The sequence below is a fragment of the Lathyrus oleraceus genome, chromosome 6 (assembly GCF_024323335.1).
Source record: "Lathyrus oleraceus cultivar Zhongwan6 chromosome 6, CAAS_Psat_ZW6_1.0, whole genome shotgun sequence".
NCBI lineage: Eukaryota > Viridiplantae > Streptophyta > Magnoliopsida > Fabales > Fabaceae > Lathyrus > Lathyrus oleraceus.
In genome coordinates, this window is record NC_066584.1 from 279,194,101 (window position 1) to 279,202,586 (window position 8,486).

The 8,486-nt window shown below is 30.2% G+C and overlaps 1 non-coding gene across 1 annotated transcript; it reads right to left on the minus strand.

Annotated features, from left to right (window-relative positions):
• Positions 1-5,528: 5,528 nt before the first annotated feature.
• On the minus strand, positions 5,529-5,600 carry TRNAT-CGU (transfer RNA threonine (anticodon CGU)). The gene has a single exon. It is a non-coding gene; the product is annotated as a tRNA-Thr (tRNA).
• Between the last annotated feature and the right edge of the window lie 2,886 nt (positions 5,601-8,486).

Here is an 8,486-nt window from a genome sequence, read left to right on the forward strand (position 1 = left end):
ATTGACATGGGTCATGAACTCAGTTACAACAACACGTTTATGCAAACACAAGACTACTTACAAATGAAAGAACTAATTAGGAAATCAGGTGATGTTCCTGATACCTCAAATCCTCAAACACCTAGGGTGAATCAACAGCGGGTGTAACAAGTTAGGGTATCTAGAGAGCTTGGAATCGGTGACATGTATGAATAATCTGGTCGTTATCATTAGTATTAAAAATATTTAAATTACATATTAATATTTTTTATTCATTTTTTTATATAAATTAATTTTTAGAAAAAAAACGGAAGATGGAGTTGTTGCCAGATGAATTGGTGTAGACTCTTCCTCTTTAAGCTCAGGCGTCAATTGAATTGGCTAGGCCTATAGGAGGCGTCAATTCAATTGACGTCAACTCTTTAATTTTAAAGGCAGTCGTCAATTGAGAGAAATATTTTAGTTGTCCCAAAGTTTTAGTCCATTATACCAATGATTACTTTATGCAAAACAAACAAAAGAGGCCTTAAAAAAAGGAATTTTACTGATCATATATATATATATATATATATATATATATATATATATATATATATATATATATATATATATATATATATATATATATATATATATATATATATATATATATATATATATATATATATATATATATATATATATATATATATATATATATATATATATACCTTATTAAGTTGATTTGCTCTAAAATTGAACATCTTGTTAGTATGAGAAACAATCTAGGAAGAGAGAGGGGTGAATTAGATTTGATGGATTTTTCTTATTTTTATGAAAAATTCTTATAGTTTTAGTTTTTCGAAAATGAGTGATAGGTTGCAACTTTTAAATAAATAGAAAGTGCAAAATATTAAAAGCACCAAATTAAAAGACACACAAGAATTATTAAAGTTTCCCTTCGCAACCAATGATACATCTAGTCCTTCTACTCCTTGGAGGAATTTTCATTATGTTTAGATTCTTGTACAAGTATTCACCAAGAATTCTATAAAATCATATAATACATACCCACACACTAAACTCTATGATGTACTTTGAATCATCTCAACTCAAATAACATTTTTCACAATCACCAAACACATTGATGATCCTCACCAAACACTATGGTGAAAAAGCAATACACAATATTTTGTAAATGATTTTGAATAATATTTGTCTTGGTTTGAAGATAATATTTGAAGATTATGCATGATTTTAAAACTTTGAAAGAATAATGATGAACACTTTTAAAACATGTTTGAATTGTAAAATTGATTTTTATTAAAGAGGTAAATTGTGTTTCGAATGTATAAACACTCATATACATCTTAAAACAATCCCTTTGAAATGATGCACATGTTTAAAATTGAATCATGAAACATTGCAATGAGTTACAAGCATTCTGATCATGAAAATATACATCGCTTCAACTTGGTAATTGAATACCAATATGTGACAGTCAACTACCATTATCCCAATGTTTAGTTTTTCAAATTTTGAACATCGATAGCCTATTACCAATAGATGGTAATTAACTACCACCACTTCCAGAACTGAAAATATGCAAGTTTTGACTTGTCAATCGACTGCCACTTCTTGGTAGTCACTACTACTTTCCCTTTTTGCTTAAAAGTGACTTTAAAATAATAGCAAAGCTTCATGTATTTGAATCCAGTTGACTCCTAGGTTTAAAGAGGGGGAGTTGTCACCAATTCATCTGGCAACAACTCTATGTTCCAATTTATTTTGTGAAAGTTAATTTATATAAAAAAAATGAATAATAAATATTAATATTTAATTTAAATATGATTACATACGATAATATTTTTAATACTAATGATGATGATCGAGTTGATCATACATGCCACCGGTTTTACACCCATTGGATATCTTAATTTGTTGTGCTCGTTGTTGATTCAACCCAAGTGTCATCATGTATTCGTTGTGGGTTTGAGTGTTTGTGGGTCAGTAATTTTGTTGGGTAGGAGTTATGAGTAAATGGTCTGGTAATTTTGTGGGGGGTTAGACGTTGAAGCTTCTTGTGTGTTAGTGGTTTGACATGGGTCGCATAAATACCAATCTTCGGAGAAAACCCCAATTATAATTGATATGTTCCAAGCTATATAATTATTAGTTGGTTTACATTCAGTTTGCATGACAACGTCTATTAAGACTCATTGACGGTGGTGCGTCCATTTACGACAGTCAACTTTATCAAAGTATTTCCAATCATTACAGGCCCATTGTTCATTGATTTCACATTGATGTCATTGTCTGAGGCACATCGAGGATCTGAGATTTATTGATGTATGTCGAACTACAATTTCACATGGTCACTATGCTGCATCTCCATAGTGGTAAACCCGATGATCCATATGCTCCTAAAACATCATCCTACCATAGAAAAATCACACAAGGAATATATAACACCGACACTTCTTCATACCATAGCCAAAACGCCAAAACATCACAACACTGAAATATGCAACAAACATATGTCTACCAAACTCCACAACAACCATTTATTCCTTTCGTCAATGAATTATTCACACTAATGTCGACATTCAATCGACCAGGCCGCTCACCAATAACCCATAAACATAGCCTAACTACATTGACATGGGTCATGAACTCTATTACAACAACACATCGATGCAAACACAAAACTACTTAGAAATGCAAGAACTAATTAGGAAATTTGGTGATGTTCCTGATACCTCAAATCCTCAAACACCTAGGGTGAATTAGCAGCGAGTGTAACAAGTTAGGGTATCTAGAGAGCTTGGAATCGGTGACATGTATGAATAAGGTCGTTATCATTAGTATTAAAAATATTATCGTATGTAATCATATTTAAATTACATATTAATATTTTTTATTCATTTTTTTATATAAATTAATTTTTACAAAAAAAATGGAATATGGAGTTGTTGCCAGATGAATTGGTGTTGGCTCTTCCTCTTTAAGCCCATGCGTCAATTGAATTGGCTAGGCCTATAGGAGGCATCAACTCTTTAATTTTAAAGGCAATCGTCAATTGAGAGAAATATTTTACTTGTCCCAAAGTTTTAGGTCATTATACCAATGATTACTTTATGTAAAACAAACAAAAGAGCCCTTAAAAAAGGATATATATATATATATATATATATATATATATATATATGGACCTTATTAAGTTGATTTGCTCTAAAATTGAACATCTTGTTAGTATGAGAAACAGTATAGGAAGAGAAAGGGGTGAATTAGATTTGATGGATTTTTCTTTTTTTAATGAAAATTTTCTTATATTTTAAGTTTTCCAAAAATGAGGGATAGATTGCAACTTTTAAATAAATAGAAAGTGGAAAATATTAAAAGCACCAAATTAAAAGACACACAAGAATTATTAAAGTTGTCATTATCAACCAATGATACATCTAGTCGTTCTACTCCTTAGAGGAATTTTCATTATGTTTAGATTCTTGTAAAAGTCTTCACCAAGACTTATGTAAAACCATATAATACATACCCAAAGAAAAAAAATTAATTTCTTTTTACAACAACAAACCCTAAACTCTATGATGGACTTTGAATCACCTCAACTCAAATAACATTTTTCACAATCACCAAACACTATGATGATCTTCACAAAACACTATGGTGAAAAAGCAATACACAATATTTTGTAAATGATTTTGAATAATATTTGTCTTGGTTTGAATTCCAAGTTGAATGATTTAATCTTCTCTATTTATATATCATAATTCAAGATAATATCATTTGAGTGCTCAGATCCTGGTTTGAAACTTTTATAATATTTGAAGATTATGCATGATTTCAAAACTTTGAAAGAATAACGATGAACACTTTTAAAACATGTTTGAATTGTAAAAATGATTTTTATTAAAGAGGTAAATTGTGTTTCTGATGTATAGACACTCATATACATCTTAAAACAATCCCTTTGAAATGATGCACATGTTTAAAATTGAATCATGAAACATTGCAATGAGTTACAAGTATTCTGATCATGAAAATATGCATTGCTTCAACCTGGTAGTCGAATACCAATATATGACAGTCGACTACCATTGTCCCAACGTTTACCACCACTTCCATAAATCAAAATATGCAAGTTTTGACTTATCAGTCGACTACCACTTCTTGGTAGTCACTACTACTTTCCTTTTTTGTCTAGAAGTGACTTTAAAAAAAAATCAAAGCTTCATGTATTTGAATTCATTATGTTTAGGAATTTTACGGATAAAGTGATATTTTTGAGCATCCAAAGTGATACAATATGAATTGTAATATATACTTTGATCATGATTAATCATCTTATTTTTCACTTGGTATCTTCATCATTGATAAGCTCTTGACATCAAAAAATTTATTCTTTATCTTCTTTGATAATTGTTGTTGACATCAAAACTAAATTAGATAGAACATCTTCTTCACAATCTTCCCCTTTTTGATAATGAAAAAAATATATTTATAGGACATTTTGTTTGACATTTGATATTCTACCTATCTTATATATATATCCCCCTAAGAGGGCTATTTATTTTTATTTTTTATACAAATTAATAAAAATTCCATAATATTTATTATAATTACAATAAAAAATAATAATATTCTAAATATAATATATTTTTAATTACTATATTATTTTTTATAAATACTATAATATATTTTTAAATACAATACGTGTCTAAATTGTATAAAATAATACTCAAATATTAAACATGTGAGAAACTAATAGAAAATGAGAAAATTGTGAAGTAAAACACAAAATAATTAAACATTAATTTGATTAAATTAATGTATAATATTTAAAAGAAAAAGATTGAAAATAATTGAGATAAATTTTAGTGAGGTGAGAAAAATTAATGTGTTTTTTTGAAATGAGACAATATAAATATTAATATAATTATTTTAAAATTTATAGTTATGCAAGTCTAACACACTACCCACGACCCATATAGATGGATCTTAATGAATAACGAATTTTTTAGATTTGAGATAAAAAGTCCTGAAAAATATGATCTATAATTTTAAAGCCCAAACGCTATAATTTATCGAGCATGATAGATCGGATCATATGAGCAGTCTATTTTAACAGCTTTATGGTTGACCCTAGTAGAATTCTATGAGAATCCAACTCGCCTAATTTTTTTGGATAAAAAAAAAGAATATAGATTTTATGAGGTAATTGGTTTTCTCGAGTTTATTGGAATTAAAAATATCAAATTATAGGCTTTATGGTGATAATTGTTCAAATATTATAATAAAAAGTAATATACTATAAATTAAACATATCAAAGTATTATTTTAAAAACTATTCCTTTCATCCCACAATATTTATCGTAGTTCATCACTTCATAAAAATTAATAAAAAAAAAATTTACTAATATATATATATATATATATATATATATATATATATATATATATATATATATATATATCATGTGCATTATATTAATAAAAATGTCAAATAAATGAAGCTCATGTGCATTATATTAATAAAAATGTCAAATAAATGAAGCTCCCAGCGAGGATTGAACTCGCGACCTTTCCCTTACGAAGGGAACGCACTACCACTATGCTATGGAAGCTATATGATTCTACATATTTTATTCATAAAATTTAATCATATTATTTTTGTATAAAATATTTGTATGTATAATGTATATGTATATCATATTATTTGTCAGAAAAAAAGTCATGGTCATTAAAGTTGGACGGTTTATGCCCAAAGGATAAATGATTCAATAGTAGTATTGTATTTCATGTCATTAAATTAGGAAATCAAAACCGACCAAAATAAATAAATTAGGCCCTTATTATAGCATCTTATATTCTTCTGTTTTAATCCATGCATGCATTATGTTGTATACTAATCAATGACTTACTTCCAAGGGATTGAGGTTGTAAAGGTTGTTGAGAATCAATGATATGTTGAAGACTGCAGAGTTAGAAAATTGAGGGATAAATGGACATTATTACTAATTAGGGTTTAAGGAAAGATAATTTATCCCTTGAGACATAATTAGTAATCAAGGAAGAATTGTAAATTAATTAATTCAGTGAGAGCATTTCTATAATCTCGCATTATTACTAAAGGGTATTTTAAATATTTCACAAAGAATGTGCAAAACTTGAAGACAAGATAAGGTTGAATATAATTTAAGGAGGGTGATTATTTCCTTAATTCATGGGTAGTAAGCAAGGGGGCTAATTAGTAATTATGACATAATGACCAAGACATTTGGGTAATTTCACATTGTTTAATGAAAAGCAATTTGGTCATGTGGCAAGTAAGTTACTTAAGGTTGAAATTAGAAGGAAAAAAATCAAATTTCATCTTCTTCCTTCTTTCACACTTGGAATGGAGAGGAAAATCTTGGATGATGAACTTATATGCGAACTCCAATTGGTTCTATGCAATGCTCATCTCCACATTCATCATCGTCCTTTAAGAACATCATGGTTTTTCAAGGAACCATCACAAATTATGGGAAATCTTAGATTTAGGTGGAAAATTGAAGAGAAAGGAAAAAAGGAGAAACATGGAAGTTAAGTTGATATGAAAATGAAAGAAGAAAAAGGAGGACATAATTATGCATTTGATTAAGCTTCCATGCAACTAAGGGATGATCATCATATTCATCTGGAGTTGGTAGGAATATATTCGAACGCGTCGCACGATCGAACATATAACTGAGTCACCACGAAACTTTATTTATCCCAAAAGAGAGAAGGGAAAATATCGATAAAACCCAAGGGGAACAAAGAAACGAGTAAGGAAGTCAATTATGCAAGGGGAAAGTATTAGCACCCCTCACATCCATGGTACTCCATGGGAACCGTTTTGATTGCTCTTGCTTGGATGAGTGTTGTTGTCTTCATGTACCTGCAAAATAGAAAATGGGTTAGAGATAGACAATGCTCAAGGAGGATTAGGGCCCCCGTGCCCACATATTCTCATAGTGCAATGAGAAAGTTAGAGTCTCGTAGTTCGTGAAACCAGAGAGAGAAAGGAGAGAAAATAAAGAAAAGTACTCACCAAGGATTTGCATCCTCGTGCTTACGTATCCTTATAATGCAATAAGGAAGTCAGAGCTCCGTAGTTCGGAGAACTAAGACTGAAATACAAATCGAGGGTGGTGTTTAAACAGGAAAAGGCTAGAAACTGAATGAAATAGTATCAAAACCAAGAAAGGGGTTTTTAACCATAAAGGTGATTAACCCAAAAGAGAAAGGTAAAATGGTGTATAACCATGAAGGTGTTAACCCAAATTATAGTGTGATAACCAAGAAAAAGGAAAGGGGGTTAACCATAAAGGTGTGTCCCAAAAAGGAAGGGAGTTAATCATAAAGGTGTGTCCCAATAAGGAAGGGGATAACAATAAAGGTGTATCCCAAAAAAGAAGGAGGTTAATCATAGAGGTGTGTCCCAAAAGGAAGGGGGTTAACCGTAAAGGTGTGTTCCAAGAGAAAGGGGGTTAACCATAAAGGTGTGTCCCAAAAGGAATGGGGTTAACCATAAAGGTGTGTCTTAAAAAAGAAGAGGGTTAACCATAAAGGTGTGTCCCAAAAAAGAAGGGGGTTAAATATAAAGGTGTCAACCCAAATTATGGTGTGATAACCAAGAAAAAGGAAAGGGGGTTAACCATAAAGGCGTGTCCCAAAAGGAAGGTGTAGCGGTAAATTCATGACCATAAAGTTATGGATAAGCTTAACATCAATAAAACCAGAGTCGCCACCGCGCTTTTATTGTTTCCAAAGGAAAAAAGGAAAAGTACGAACAAAACCCAAAGATAAGAAGTTTTCAAATCAAAACTAATAAAATGCCAGAGATTACAGGTAAGGGGGTTGGTTACACAGAGGGAAGGTGTTAACACCCAAAGTGTCCTAGGTACTCTTAGGGATCCCTTTTTTATGTGTGCATGTGTTTTGGTATAAGTGATGTTTGAGAAAAATAGAGTGTGGCGATGAGAAAATAATTCATTGATTATATTTTTGTGTTTGATAAGACCTTCGGACTTGTGCCTACGTACCAACATAAAAATGAGGGATCAAAACCTCGTAGTTCGTGGTAAAAATTTCAAAGTTGGTGAATTGCTTTTAATAAAGTTTAAATGAAAAGGCACAGAGGGCCAAAAGATTTGAATGAGATTGTTAGTTCTTTTTGTCTTTTAAAATTTTAAGTCAATATGATTAAGTTTATTTACAAATTTGATTCAAGAAAAAAAGTTTGAAATTTCATTAGCATAAGGCCAAATTTCTAATCATTAAAACAAAGTCTAAGTTTGAAATCACAAGCAAAGAAGGTTTTTAAAAAGGGGGAGAGATTTTGAAATTTATGAAGGTGGGAAGAGATGAAGAGACTACCTTAAGCATAAAATTAAAAGTTAAGAGTTGAAAAGATCTGACCAATGGGATGCAATCCAACAGACAAGAATGTCACATAGAAACCCATTTTTTCTTGGACTTTAATC